The following is a 16364-nucleotide window of genomic DNA, read 5'->3' as shown; positions in this document are numbered from 1 at the left end:
GCAGCAACTGTGTGATGCTATCATGTCAATATGGAGCAAAATCTAATTTTTATTATATATATATATATATTGTATACAGTACAGACCAAAAGTTTGGAAACATTACTATTTTTAATGTTTTTGAAAAGAAGTTTCTTCTGCTCATCAAGCCTGCATTTATTTGCAGGCCAATTATTTGTCCAAGATACTAGAAAAGGTGGTATCCTCACAATTATATTCCTTCTTAGAGAAAAATGGTATATGTGAGGATTTCCAGTCAGGATTTAGACCGTATCATAGTACTGAGACTGCTCTCCTTAGAGTTACAAATGATCTGCTCTTATCATCTGATCGTGGGTGTATCTCTCTATTAGTTTTATTGGATCTTAGTGCTGCGTTTGACACAATTGACCACAACATTCTTTTGCATAGACTTGAACACTTTGTTGGCATCAGTGGAAGTGCATTAGCATGGTTTAAATCGTACTTATATGACCGCCATCAGTTCGTAGCAGTGAATGAAGATGTATCCTATCGATCACAAGTGCAGTATGGAGTACCTCAAGGCTCAGTACTAGGGCCGCTACTCTTCACGCTTTATATGTTACCCTTGGGAGATATCATCAGGAAACATGGTGTTAGCTTTCACTGTTATGCTGATGATACTCAGCTCTATATTTCTTCGCAGCCCGGTGAAACACACCAATTTGAAAAACTAATGGATTGCATAGTCGATATAAAAAAACTGGATGACGAGTAATTTCTTACTGCTAAATTCTGAAAAAACAGAGGTGTTAATTATAGGACCTAAAAACTCTGCTTGTAATAACCTAGAACACTGTCTAAGACTTGATGGTTGCTCTGTCAATTCTTCGTCATCAGTTAGGAACCTAGGTGTGCTATTTGATCGCAATCTTTCCTTAGAAAGCCACGTTTCTAGCATTTGTAAAACTGCATTTTTCCATCTCAAAAATACTCAAAAATCTAAATAACGGCCTATGCTCTCAATGTAAAATGCACAAATGTTAATCCATGCATTTATGACCTCAAGGTTAGATTATTGTAATGCTTTATTGGGTGGTTGTTCTGCACGCTTAGTAAACAAACTACAGCTAGTCCAAAATGCAGCAGCAAGAGTTCTTACTAGAACCAGGAAGTATGACCATATTAGCCCGGTCCTGTCAACACTGCACTGGCTCCCTATCAAGCATCGCATAGATTTTAAAATATTGCTTATTACTTATAAAGCCCTGAATGGTTTAGCACCTCAGTATTAGAATGAGCTCCTTTTACATTATAATCCTCTACGTCCGCTACGTTCTCAAAACTCAGGCAATTTGATAATACCTAGAATATCAAAATCAACTGCGGGTGGCAGATCCTTTTCCTATTTGGCGCCTAAACTCTGGAATAACCTACCTAACATTGTTCGGGAGGCAGACACACTCTTGCAGTTTAAGTCTAGATAAAAGACCCAACCTGGAGACCTTTAACCTGGCATACACATAACATACTAATATGCTTTTAATATCCAAATCCGTTGAAGGATTTTTAGGCTGCATTAATTAGGTAAACCAGAACCGGAAACACTCCCCATAACACCCTATGTACTTGCTACATCATTAGAAGAATGGCATCTACGCTAATATTTGTCTGTTTCTCTCTTGTTCCGAGGTCACCGTGGCCACCAGATCCAGTCTGTGTCCAGATCAGAGGGTCACTGCAGTCACCCGGATCCAGGACGTATCCAGACCAGATGCTGGATCAGCACCTAGAAAGGACCTCTACATCCCTGAAAGACAGCGGAGACCAGGACAACTAGAGCCCCAGATACAGATCCCCTGTAAAGACCTTGTCTCAGAGGAGCACCAGGACAAGACTACAGGAAACAGATGATTCTTCTGCACAATCTGACTTTGCTGCAGCCTGGAATTGAACTACTGGTTTCGTCTGGTCAGAGGAGAACTGGCCCCCCAACTGAGCCTGGTTTCTCCCAAGGTTTTTTTCTCCATTCTGTCACCGATGGAGTTTCGGTTCCTTGCCGCTGTCGCCTCTGGCTTGCTTAGTTGGGGACACTTCATCTACAGCGATATCGTTGACTTGATTGCAAATAAATGCACAGACACTATTTAACTGAACAGAGATGACATCACTGAATCCAATGATGAACTGCCTTTAACTGTCATTCTGCATTATTGACACTGTTTTCCTAATGAATGTTGTTCAGTTGCTTTGACGCAATGTATTTTGTTTAAAGCGCTATATAAATAAAGGTGATTTGATCAAAAATACAGAAAAAAAATTAATATTGTGATATATTATTACAATTTAAAATAATTGTTTTTACATTTATTATGCTTTAAAGGAGTCATGACGTCGTATTACCTTGGATACCTACTGCTGTATTATAGTCTTTCAGGCCCTTCTAAAAAAAGAAAAGTGGAAAAAAAATAAGCACAGAGCTCCTCAGACCCTTATTTCTGAAGGCATTATTGTCTCGCGAGATCTGATGTGATATTGTTGTGGACGGTCATTATAATAATGCAAATGAGGGGCGTGTTGATTGGTTGCAGGAAGGGGGGGGGTTGACACCTCAGGTAACGCTTTAGCATATCATTACAAACTGACATCATGGCGCAAGTTGTGAATGAACGCGACCGGCTTCCCGGCCAGCGCCGTTTAGGGCTTAAATCAAACTTCATTCACGCACACATATGAAACACGCTTGCATATATACTAAGTACTAGTCACACATACATGTATATGAACTATTCACGCACATAAAGTTACTCATATGAGACGTGAGCACAGCACACACACAAATATAAGACGTGAGCACACACACAAACTAGACGGCGCCTCATAAGCGTTAGGCAATAAATAAGCAATAACCGAATTCATGATGATCTCAGTCATTTGTTTTGTGCAAAGTACGTTAGCAGCCATTCCCCATACCTCGAAGCTAATACTCCGGCCAAAGTTGTGCCTGGACGCGTTCATTGAACGATAGTGTGTCTGACTCTTTTGTTCAATCTTTTTTCCGAGTCATTTCGTTCATTTAAGGGGCTTTAAATGTTACTATTAACTGGCAAATTCCCCGAACACATCAACCTACGCAATCTTGATCATATTCTGAATTAAGAAATCATTATAATGCAGTCAAAAGTCCGTTTTTGCAGTCCGTTTACAGGGAACATAATTACTTCACCAAGTCTTTCGTTTATTTGTCTACTGACAGATGCAATAGCATACAATAGCCGCATTAGCAGTTATGCTGTTTGTTACACACAGTAGAGCAATAAAAACACAGTCTTACCGTCTCAATTGCCGGCAATTTTGTTGGAATGGCGCTTTTCCAGAGATTCGATGCCAACTTCGCCTGATATTGCCCCAAATTTGTGAAGGATTTCGGCGTACAATGTTTAGCACAAACACGTAACGATAAACCAGTGGAAGGGTTGAAGGAACCGCGTCATTAAAAATGAATTTAATCCACTGGTCTCTGATAGCTAGGTCCATTCTTGGTAGAGAAAACACATTTACATGTTGATTCTGGCAGTCAACCACAGAGCAACTCTTTCTCGACTGAATATGAGGGGAGAGGGGAAGGGCGAGCTTCCTGCTGCGGTGTCCATATATGGTATATCCTGCCTCGTCTTGACGTCAAGACGAGGAAGAAATCAAAATCTCGTATTTGAGTTCGCGTGCTCGTGGGCTATTTTACAAACCCTGAGGTAAACAAACGCTTCACTTTTAAATATCGGCTTCCTGGCCAGTGTATAATCGTTAGGCAATCATAACATACATTGATTCTCGTGGAAAAGTGAAAATTGTGGGTCATGACTCCTTTAAATGATCATTTATTTCTGTGATGCGAAGCTGAATTTTTAGGATCATTATCACATGATCCTTTAGAAATCATTCTAATATGATGATTCATTATCAAAGTTGGAAACAGTTCTGCTGCTTAATATTTTTTCAGAACATGTGATACTTTTTTAGGATACTTTGATGAATAAAAAGTAAAAAGAAGAAAAAAAAGAAGCTATGCTTTTAAAATATAAATATTTTGTAATAACAATATACACTACTGGTCAGTAATTTGGGGTCAGAAACTTTTTTTCTTTCTTTTTTTTTATAAAATCAATACTTTTATTCAGCAAGGATGTGTTAAATTAATAAAAAGTGATAGTAAAGAAAATATATTATTAGAATATATATTATTAGAATTTTTATTTTAAATAAATGCAGTTCTTTTTAACCTTTTATTGATCAAATATATTAGACAGCAGAACTGTTTCCAACACTCATAATAAATCAGAATATTAGAATGATTTCTAAATGATCGTGTTACACTGATCTGATGTTACATGTGACACTGAAGGCTGGAGGAATGATGCTGAAAATTCAGCTTTGCGTCACAGCACTGTAAAAAAATCTTTTGTTGACTTAACTCATTATTTTTTGTTATCTTTTTTAATTGTTTTTTTTTTTTTTTGGAGTTAAAATAACTTATTTGGAAAAGTGTACCTGACAAATTTGGAAAGGTTGACCTGACAAGTTATAAAGTACAATGAACTGATTTAATTAAGTTAAGAAAACTTAGAACTTAAGTTCAGCCAACTAAAGTTAAGTCATCTAAACTACAAACAGTAAGTTCAGCCAACTAAAGTTTAGTTATCTAAACTACACCCAATAAGTTCAGCCAACTAAAGTGGTGTTATGAAACTTTAAAACCTGCAGCAGTACCAAATAATGAATTACTACTTGGAACATTAATTTGTAAAATACATTTCATTAAAACAAATGTATGGCAAATTAACGATCACAAATACAATTTTCAACACAAAATGTATTGCAATAAACTCCTAAAAACAACAACCTCATTGAAAGGTGTTTTACACCTGTCTCAATGCACGTTTTGTGGATTAATCTGTTATAAAACATTAAACAAGATCACCCCACAGCATTCAATATAGAAACATCCTTCGTTCCAAAAGAACATTTTTAAACATTGTTAAACGCATTATAGTTTATGAATTGGCTTAAATGCCATTTTAATATAAACCAAGTTATCAATTATTTATGCTCTCAAGCCTCAACAAATTCATCAATTAAGCTAAACACTTTAAAATGCCATTCCCATATAGATACATATAGAAACATCCTGTTCACAACATTCCTTTCAAAAAGAAACTCTGAAAAGCATTAAGACATTAAAAGACGTATGAATTGGTTTCAAACCACTTTAATCTCAACTTAGCTGATCCTTTAACAAATTCATCAATTAAACTTATAAAAAAAAAAAAAAAAAAAAAAAAAGGAAATAGCAATGGTTGCAGGCACTTCACCGCATTAGTTTGTTTTTAGTCCATGAACTTTTGCGGAGCAGCTTTCCCCATCAATGTTCATGAAGATCCACTGGATCACATCAAAGGTGTATCGCAGCTCTTTGGGATAGTTGATGTTTAAAGCGTAAAGCAGTCCAAACAATGTGACGAAGGCATTTGGAATGTCTTGGAGATACACAATGAAAATTTCCCCTTCCAGTATCACAGCCATATTCACAAAGTCGTCTGGGAAGGCACAATCTTGTCTGGTGTCCTCGCTGATTGACAAGATGCCCAACTTGACACTCTGAACAACATTGATCTCATTGTCAGTCGGCTGAAAAAAAGAGAGAGAAAGATTAAAGATTTAACGGTAGACTTGAACTTTCATTACCACATTAAACATACATTTTAAATGCCGTAAATACCGGTTAACATTTTGGTAGTGTATTTTTTTTTTACGGTCTATGCCAATAAAATGTTTGTTTATGCCATTCTAATTTTTACAATTAGAGCTATTCAAGTAATCTGATGAATATTCTACTTTTTATAAAAAAATAAAAATAAATAAAAATAAAACGTCAGTAGATGGCGATGTCACTTCATCAAAAACCACCTAAACATACGCGCATTGTTACCATTTTCAGATTCTTTTTTTTTTTTTTACATGAGACAGTAACAGCATAATTTTTTTTTTACTTTTTAAAGTTTTCAGCCCCCAAGTTTTAGAATAGAAGTTATTGTTAAAGGATTATTTGCTTGTGAAAATGTTAGTATGCAGTTTTCATACGCAAATTCATTTGTACACATACTTGTCGAATGAGATCCAGTTTGCTTGGTACTTTTGTCTTCATTGACAGCTAAATGATTTGAAACAATAGTAATTTTTGCAAATTCAGAACAATTAAAATCTATGATTCACAATTAATGATTTGATTCTGCATTTTGCATTTTTAATATTGGGAAATGAGTTTGGATGTACTGATCAGTCACATAACAAATTGCAAAACCAACATGAAAATTAATCGTAATATTCCTGAAATAACCGTGCTGTGATATTTTTGCTATATCACACGACCACCTCTAGTTGAAAGATAAAATTATTTAGCAATACAATACATTTTAACAGGCATAATTAAGCATAAAATAACTGAAGGAAAGCCAAATAATGATTCACATTCTTATGATTTCAAAGAAAATACACGCATCTATAATCAGTATCACCAAAATATAAAAAGCACCAAATAAAAGCATCACTATCATACTAAAGTGAAATTGGTGCATCCTTATTCCAGTGTTAACATAGTAGGGGCATAACAGTTCTTGGTTTAAAAAAAAAATATGTCGAACTATTAAATTCTCCACATGCTCAAAAGAAAGTGGACAAAACCGTCGCTCTTTGCAAACTTTGTTAAATGTGAGTGTCGTATGCTCTAATATGACCAGTCCTTTACTGATTCAACACCCAGGTGTTGACAGCACACAATCACAGGTGAGACTTGAACAGCACACATTGCTATCAGTGTTTAAACTAAACTCCGTTGCGCATGTTTTTAAGCATTGCCAATTTAACCCTTTCATGCATGAATTATGATAACCTCAGTCAGGATTTTTTTTCTATGTGTTTTTATTGCTCTTAGGGCATGGAAAAAACAAGAATTGATTTTTATTTTATTTTTTTACAAATTTTTCAAAGAGATCTTCAGATGTCCACTTTAGTGGACAGCATGCGGTTGGTTTAAACTGAAGATATACTGTATTAAATATAAGACAATAGTCAAACTGATAAAGTATGTGAATTTAACAAACTAATCAATGCAATTATATCAAATAATGTGAAAACTATAAAATATATGCAAAAAATATAAATGCAAAATATTGCAATGGCCTCATACAACTTCATACAAGTTGCACTTCGCGTATCTATGATATCAGAACATGAGGACGTGATTCCATCAGAATGTTCTACAGCCTGTCAAGGTACAACTGTGGAAACCACTCAGATGCTCCCTCCAGTGCACAGAGTATGGAGATTTACCCTTATTAGCTGATAATTATGATTATGTTCAAGATGGACATGCACATTTCTATCATAGCCCTCCTCTGAGAAAACCTAGCGATACGTTTTTTCAATCTCATCTGAAATGATCAGTGTTGGGGGCAACGCATTACAGTAACATGCATTACCTAATCAGATTACTTTTTGATCTAACAAGTAATTAACTACAAGTAATGTGCATTACGATTACTTTTTGATGTAACGAGTAAAGAAACTCATTACAAGGAACATGCATTACGTAATCAGATTCCTTTTTGATGTTATGAGTAAAAAAACGCATTACAATAACGCACATTACATAATCAGATTACTTTTTGATGTTATGAGAAAGGAAACGCATTACAAGTAACATGCATTATGTAATCAGATTACTTTTTGATGTTATTAGTAAAAAAACGCATTACAATAACATGCATTATAAAATCAGATTACTTTTTGATCTAACAAGTAAAGTAATGCATTACAAGTGTCATACATTATGTAATCACATGACTTTTTTCCGATGTCAATGAAAATTACATTCTAATAATACAAATACATTTATTTACAGTAGAAAAAGTCAATGCATATTAAGTTTTTAAGTTTTAAATTTCAAAAACAATATTCACATTATAATTATGAATTGTAGCTGAAATATAGCCATTGCATGCATGACGTCCACTACAGTGGACATGTGATTAATCAGAGTTTTCTCTCAATCTAAAATCAAAACTTGGAAAATTTTACTGTGATATGACTCATTAGATATTGCTTTATGCTGCAATATTTTTTTTTACCTACAAGAGTCTCCTAGGATAGAAGGAATGGGTGGATATTCTGGAGCATGACCCTTGGCCATCTTGGTTTGGAGAGGGAAAAAATCGAAACACAAAGGCTTGCCACTTGGTTGCAATTTATAGGATGACGCACCAGGGTCCAATGAAGAGATTGATGTGCAACTTTGCCATAAAAACCCATGCAAATTCAAGAAAATGCTTTTTTAATAGCTGTCCACTGTAGTGACCACTATGCGTGAAAGGGTTTAAATCAAGAATAAGTGAATGAGAATTTATGTGAGCTGCATGAAGTGCCCATTCAGTCAGTGGCCAAACACTGACATTGCATATTGCATAGATTAAATATAGATTAATCTTTATTTAAGCACAGATCAAACAGCAAACTCTTTGAGTGATTTTGAGTGCAGTTTAGCTGCTGTCACTTTACGTTTGTGGTTTTAGGGAGAAACAAAAGCACAACTCTGAAGGAATGGAAGGTGTGCTGGAAGTAATGCAACAGCGGCACAATGACCATTCTCCCTCGTTTATCTTGCTTTCATCATTGGAAGCCAAAAACTAATTGTACATCTCTATTATTATCTTTAATTACTGCCTCATATATTCTTTTTTTACTTTCAAATGCAGGGAGACCCTTAAACTTCAAACAACAGTGTTGTGTTCTCAAACAACACACACAGGTATCACTGAAACATGCAGTGTGTCAATTAGCGCCTGCACTAAGCCCTCTGGCTGATCGTGCTTAGTGATGTGTCGTTCGTGAACGAATCGTTCTTTTTGAACGAATCTTTTAGGTGAACAAATCGTTCTCGTTCACGTAATCCACTGACTCGTACTTCTCGTTCAGTGAAGTTCCTCCCTTCACAGCAGCGCATGCGCAGCTCAGTGAACCAGTTAACAACCATTTCATCCTGTCAAAGAATTACTCAACCTCGAGCCAATAGCCTTCGAGTATGAGATGTGACAGAGCATGTGATTTGTTGAATGTAGTGAACGAATACGCCCTTAATGAACGAGTTTCATATGAGTCTGAACTAGATCTGGAGATCTTATCGTTCGTGAATGAAATGACTGAACTGATACACATGTCGTTCGTGAACGAGCTGAATGAACGGATACATGTCGTTCGTGAATGAAATGAACTGGTATAGCTTATCTCGTTCGTGAACAAAATGAATGAGATTAAACAGGGTAAGTCTGCCATTTAGCATGTCAATCTCGCAAAAATGCAAAGCGCAGTTAAGTACTGTACTGTGCACATACGCTTGTTTTGATATTTAGCAACTCCACGTTTAATCCCCGATTTATGAATGTGAATATATAATATACAAACGGTCTGACCAAACAATTAAAATGCTAATTAGGCAAGAAAACCTTGTGCTTTGTTCATCTGAACAACTTAATTAGACTTTATATATTGAATGTGATTATACACACATTTTAATAAAGCCAGATCAGTTTTTGTAACAAGTGAATACGTTCGTTGACTTAAGACATAACACATAATACACTCTTTTGCCATCTGCTGGCTTATTTTGTGTAATACGAAGAAATGGTCTCTGAACGAATCATTTTGGTGAACAAACTGAAAATGAACGAATCTCTAAAAAGAATCATAATTTCCACCACTAATCGTGCTAAATAAGCTCTGACTTTAATAATGTTCGACCAAGGGAAAAAAAAACTTCTGGGGGGTCGGGTGTTTGGCTCGACGTCTTGGTGCAAATGACCCTAGGTTGAATTTACTCTGAATCATTCCTTTGTTACCCACATGCTGTGAAAACTCACCTGTATCTGCTGCTCTGCAACTGAGATGAAGTGAAGGATAAAAAAAAAAGTTTGGTGAACAAGCTTTTAGTCAACTTGACAGAACCTGTGAGTCAACATGAGAAAGTACAATGAGCGAATCTTCTATGTGCATAAATACACTCAATAATCGTACATTCGTGACAACATCGTGTGTAATTCTACACATTATTAAGATTTCTTAAAACAAGAACAAAAGCGCGATGAAATGGCTCAACGCCGCCCAGGATCCAAACTCCGAATAGTAACGTTAATAACGAAAACTGTTGTATCGTAGATTCCAAGGGAAAACTCATAAACAACAGAACTTCAGAATGGTCTCTCTTTATTAGGACTCATCTCTGTAGCCAGCAATATACACACACAAGCACACACCACACGGCATGTTCTTCTCTGCTTTTAACACTGCTACAGCCCACAAACATGGTACGTCACCGCCCCCTATTGGACAACCCCAATGCCACCCTTTACATACAACATTTCCCCTCCACTTAACTCAGAGGCCATCCATCCTTTCTTCAAGACACCAAATCTTTTAGAACAACTGTAAAGTGATTTTTTTTTTTTTTTTTTATATATATATATATATTTTTTTTTTATTTTTTTTTTTTACATCATTCAACTCATAACATTTCTTAATGCAAAAAAAAAAATGATGTCACAAAGTCTTTATAATATGCTAGTGGTTATGCATTTTATGTCACAAAGTCTTTAAGATATGCTGGTGGTTTCCTCTCTCTTACTGACCGTCGTAGACATCCAGAAAGTGCACTCTCAGGCTCCCGTCTAGCTGGGCTTTGAGTCAATTCAGGCATTCTTTGAGCACTGGGTAAATCTGGCAGTTGATTGCTTTGACATCCAGATTTCAAACTCTCAGGCTCCCAGTTATCTACAGTTTGAATTGATTCAAATGTTGTCGACGTACTGAGTGATTCTGGCATTTGAATATCAGCATCCATTGACACAACATCAGTCTCATAAGGTTGAACACACAAGGCATCTTCAAAGTCTTTAGTCAGCATCTCTTTTTGTTGTCGACTGAATAATTGATCAACATGACGTTGCACTACTTGGGCACTTCCTATCGCTACTTTATAGGATACAGGTCCTGTGATATCCTGAATTACTCCCTGCACCCATTTTGGTCCATATCCAAAATTCCTAGTATACACCATATCTCCTACTTCAAAATAGCGAGATTTTGCATGTTGGTCATGTTGCTCTTTTTGAACTACTTGTTTCAATTCAATTTTGCTGGTGAAGTCGGGGTGTATTTTGTCTAAGGTGCACCGCAATTTCCTCCCCATCATCATTTCGGCAGGCGACAATCCCGTGGTAGACTGGGGTGTAATACGATAACTGAACAATGCTCTATGCAACTGGGTATCCACAGTGGTACCAGAACTTTTTTTCATGAGATCCTTAAAAGTTTGAACTGCCCGCTCAGCCAGACCATTAGATGATGGATGATACGGGGCTGAAGTAACATGTGTTATTCCATTCTTAGACATAAATTCTTTGCTTGCTTCACTTACAAAGCATTGAGCATTATCAGACACCATCATTTCAGGAATGCCATGGGTACTGAAACTCTTTCTGAGGCACTCAAGAGTAGTCGCTGTTGTTGCTGAATTTACGGGATAGGCCTCAATCCACTTAGAATGGGCATCGACTAAGATTAAAAACATCTTCCCCAGGAATGGACCAGCATAGTCCATATGCACTCTTCTCCATGGCTGTCGTGGCCACTCCCATGGATGGAGTGGTGCACTCCCAGGGGCTTTTCTCTGTTCTTGACACACAGTACAATCTTTTACTCTGGCCTCAATGTCCGCATCTAAATTTGGCCACCACAAGTAACTCCGCGCCAGGCCTTTCATCCTCGACATACCTGGGTGAGATTGATGTAGCTGTTTCAGCAACCCCGAACGTCCTTGTTCTGGAATGATGATGCGGGCTCCCCACAGCACACACCCGTCTTGAACACTAAGCTCTTGTTGTCTCTGTTTATAAGGGGCAAACTCATTTAGATTACTGTGATTAGGCCAACCTTTAAGAACATACTCACGGACTCTAGAAAGGACAGGATCTCGACTTGTCCAATGCTTGATTTGTTCGGATGTCGTCAAAGGACTAATAATGCTGTCCAGCATTAAAACATAATCCTCCTTTGATTCTTTCTCTGGAATCTCTGGCACCGGAAGACGACTGAGGGCATCGGCATTTCCATTGTCCTTGCCAGCTCTGTAAGACATGACATACTCATATGCCCCCAACATCACTGCCCATCTCATAATTCTTTGAGAGACCATCTGTGGCACAGCTTTGAGTTCATTCAGTAAACTTAGTAAAGGCTTATGGTCTGTACAGATCACAAACTTACGGCCATACAGATATTTATGGAATTTCTTGACCCCGAACACTACAGCTAAACCCTCCTTCTCCAGCTGCGAGTAGTTTTTTTCTGCTACTGTAAGTGTTCGTGATACAAACCCAATGGGTCTCTCCGTTCCATCTGCCATCCGATGAGATAACACGGCTCCCACACCGTATGCTGAGGCATCACAAGAAAGTACTAGATCTTTTTCCTCATCATAGTGGATTAACACACGGTTAGACTGCAGTAGTTCTTTGGATTTTTTAAAGGCTTCCTCTTGTTCCTCTTTCCAACACCAGGGGACTTCCTTCTTCAAAAGCAGGTGTAATGGAGCCAGCAGTGTTGAGAGGTTTGGCAGAAATCGGTTATAAAAATTCAACAGTCCTAAATAGGCTTTCAGCTCTGTTACTGATGTTGGTCTTGGTGCCTCTTGAACTGCTTGAATTTTTTCGGGAACTGGATGAATACCAGTGGCATCCACTTTGTGTCCCAGGAAAATTACTTCCTTTTCCAAGAATTTACACTTTCCCCTTTTCAACCTCAAACCATACTCCTCCAGCCGCTGCAACACTTTATCCAGTGTCCTCAAATGCTCCTGATCATCTCGTCCTGTCAGCAAGATATCATCCAGATATACAGTGACCTTCGGAATATTTTTCAGGACTCCTTCCATGGTCCTCTGGAAGATTGCTGGACTGGAACTAACTCCAAAAGGTAATCTGGTGTACGTGAACAACCCTTTATGTGTATTCACGGTCACATACGGCTGTGATGTCTTATCCAACAGAATCTGTTGATATGCATGACTCATATCTAACTTGCTGAATTTTTCACCTCCAGCTAAAACTGCAAACATGTCCTCCATCCGAGGAATGGGATACTGCTCCAGTGACGACTCTCTGTTAATGGTTACTCTGTAATCTTCACAAAGTCTTACTGACCCATCTGGTTTTAAAACAGGCACAACAGGTGCTGCCCACTCTGAAAATTTCACAGGCTCTATAATATGATCTTTAATCAGACGATCCAGTTCGACTTCAACTTTCTCTCTCATAGCAAAAGGTAGTGACCTTGACTTAAAAAAATGAGGCTTTGCATTACTTGGTACATAAATCTTAGCAGTGGCTCCTTTTAATGTTCCCAGTTCCTCTTTGAAAACCATTTCATGTTTCCTTAGGATATCTTGTAACAACTCTGAACTGTCTTTAATTTTTGTCACTTTTTCCCAGCTGAGTTCCAGCTCTGTGAGGCATGATCTTCCCAGTAAATTAGGCCCAGATCCTGCTACCACCACTGCTGTGAGTTCTTTGATAAGCCCTTTGTGTTTGACTTTAACCTTGATGGTACCCAGAACGTGCACTGACTGTCCGGTGTATGTTTTTAAACTGAGAGAGCTTGTTTTAAGTTTAGGCAAGTTTTTCTTAGCTTCTAATTTGCCATACTCCATCTGTGATAAGACAGTCACGCTACATCCAGTGTCAATTTCAAACTTTACAGGGCATTCATTTACAACCAGTGTCTGTGTCATGGGGGGTACATGGGGCTGTGGTGTCTCTATACTATACATGGTGAAAACGTCTTCAGATTGATCTTCCTCCTCTTCTTGAAGATAATTAGCCCTCTTTGATTGATTTCCTCTCCCCCATTTCCAAAATTTCTTGTCTTTATCAACAGCCTTTTCTTGTGGTTCCATTCTACACACTCTTCTCACATGTCCAATTTTACCACAATTATAACACTTTTCATTGGCAAATCTACAGTCTTTGGGCCCATGATTACCTCCACCACATCGATAGCACAGTCCTGTAAAACTTGACTTACTTTTTTCTCTTGTGTCCATCTTGAAAACAGTAGTACCCATTCGACTTCCTTTATCTTTATGCAAATCAGCCATATCCTTATTAGCAGCTTCAATTGCCTGAGCTTTCCTTAGCGCTGTCTCAAACGTCAGTCCATCCTCAGCCAGTAATCTCCGTTGTATGCTGTCATCATTAACACCACACACTAATCTGTCTCTCAGCATAACAGTGAGTGTGTCTCCAAAATTGCAATCTTGTGCCAGCTTCCTCAGTTCGGCCACATATTCTACTATGCTTTCATCACAGTGTCTGTTACGTGAATTAAACTTCCACCGTTGAACAATTTCACTGGGCTTTGGATTAAAGTGATTTTTCAGCAAACTCACCAGATCCTCAAAACGTTTTGATCCCGGTTTCTCAGGACTCAGTAAATTCCTCATCAGTGTATATGTCTGAGCTCCGACACAGCTCAACAATATGGCTCGTTTTTTCTCTGGTTCCTCCACATCATTTGCCACGAAAAAATGATTCAATATTTCACAATACTCCTCCCATGATTGTGACTTATTGTCAAACGGTGTAACGGATCCCAGCATACCAGCCATAGTTCAGTTCAGTCAGTACTCCAGGTGATAGTGATTAACTTTCCTCAGCTCACCCCGTTGAACTTGGCAACCTGCTGCTCCACAGTTCTGACTTTCATCCTCGTCGCCATATGTTGTATCGTAGATTCCAAGGGAAAACTCATAAACAACAGAACTTCAGAATGGTCTCTCTTTATTAGGACTCATCTCTGTAGCCAGCAATATACACACACAAGCACACACCACACGGCATGTTCTTCTCTGCTTTTAACACTGCTACAGCCCACAAACATGGTACGTCACCGCCCCCTATTGGACAACCCCAATGCCACCCTTAACATACAACAAAAACCGTGACATTTCAAACCACAGATATATTAATTGTCATTTCTATCACCCATATCAATTAAATTTAACAGTTAACGTTACTTTTTTAATTCAAATATTGTGGTGAAAACTTACCTATATCTGGCGCTCTGAAGTGACGGTAAAAAGGTGAGGTAAAAATCCGATTTGGTCCAGTTGGTGAACGAACAGCTTTTATCAACTTGACTGAACCTGTGAGTCAACAACACTAAGTACAATGAGCGAGTCGTCTATGTCCAAAACGCTTATTATGAACTTAACACTGGCAACAATCCACTTGCACAATATAAAATGTCACACTTACTCTGTATCACTCTATTTCTTCTGAGACACGTGTGGTCCAACATGGAAAATCCAGTTTCCGCTGGCTTCTCTCGAAAACTCTCAGAGGAAAAAAATAGGCGCGTGTTCGACTTGAAGCAGCGCTGTATGACATCAAAGAACCGCGAGAGCGATAAGAGAGCACACGGATCCAATGCATTCGAATCGCTCTCGCGGTACTTTGATGTCATACAGTGATCATTCTGTGCAGCTGCTTCAGGTCGAACGCGCCTATTGATTCAGCGAATCATCTTGAGCGGTTCATTTTTATGAATCGCTCAATTCCGCCAATGATAAATTGGAATCTGACCATGAATAAACTGAAGCAGCTAGACAAATTGTAGGTGTAATAATTTACTTAATCTGTGCTCATAACTGTAAATTACAGGAATGTTTTTAATGTACACACTAAAATAAAATACATTGTAATTAATTAATTAATATATATATATATATACCACAGTAGTGATAACTACAAGACAACCATTGACATTGGCTTGAGAAACTGGAGCAGAAAGTTTGAAATAGATTTAATGTCGTTAAGTTTGAAGATTTAAAGCGGTTTTAAAAGCTTGGAATTCAGGGTTTAAGATCATGTAATTTACCAGACAGCTATTAGAGAGGTAAATTAAGTTAAGTTTACTAAGTTTAGTTAACACAGTAAATTAAGTTAAGTTTGCTGCAATTAAAGCATTAGAATTTATGTAAAACCTTCTGCAAATTTTGTGCAGTTGTTTCAACTTACATTTATTAGTTAAAATAACAGTTATACTTGTTAACTCAACAGAAAATCTATTGCAGTTGTTTAAACATACATTTTTGAGTTAAAATAACAATTTTACTTGTTCATTCAACTTTCAGTTTAGTTGAGGACAAGAAAACTTAAAATTTCTTGTTGTCTGGACAATCTAGTTATCTCTACACAAAAAAAAAACAGTTGAAATAACTAAATTGCGAAAATATTTTTTAC

At 37.5% G+C, this 16364-nt stretch overlaps 1 long non-coding RNA gene across 1 annotated transcript; it reads right to left on the bottom strand.

Moving 5' to 3' along the window:
• Nucleotides 1-5018: 5018 nt before the first annotated feature.
• On the bottom strand, nucleotides 5019-15541 carry LOC132114357 (uncharacterized). Its single transcript, XR_009425297.1, has 3 exons — nucleotides 15378-15541; nucleotides 15170-15265; nucleotides 5019-5646 (listed from the first exon to the last, which is right to left on the bottom strand). It is a non-coding gene; the product is annotated as an uncharacterized LOC132114357 (long non-coding RNA).
• Between the last annotated feature and the right edge of the window lie 823 nt (nucleotides 15542-16364).

The sequence above is a fragment of the Carassius carassius genome, chromosome 33, assembly GCF_963082965.1.
Source record: "Carassius carassius chromosome 33, fCarCar2.1, whole genome shotgun sequence".
In the NCBI taxonomy this organism is placed as follows: Eukaryota; Metazoa; Chordata; class Actinopteri; order Cypriniformes; family Cyprinidae; genus Carassius; species Carassius carassius.
Note: the sequence above shows the minus strand (reverse complement) of the source record. Positions and strands in the feature narration are given on the sequence as shown.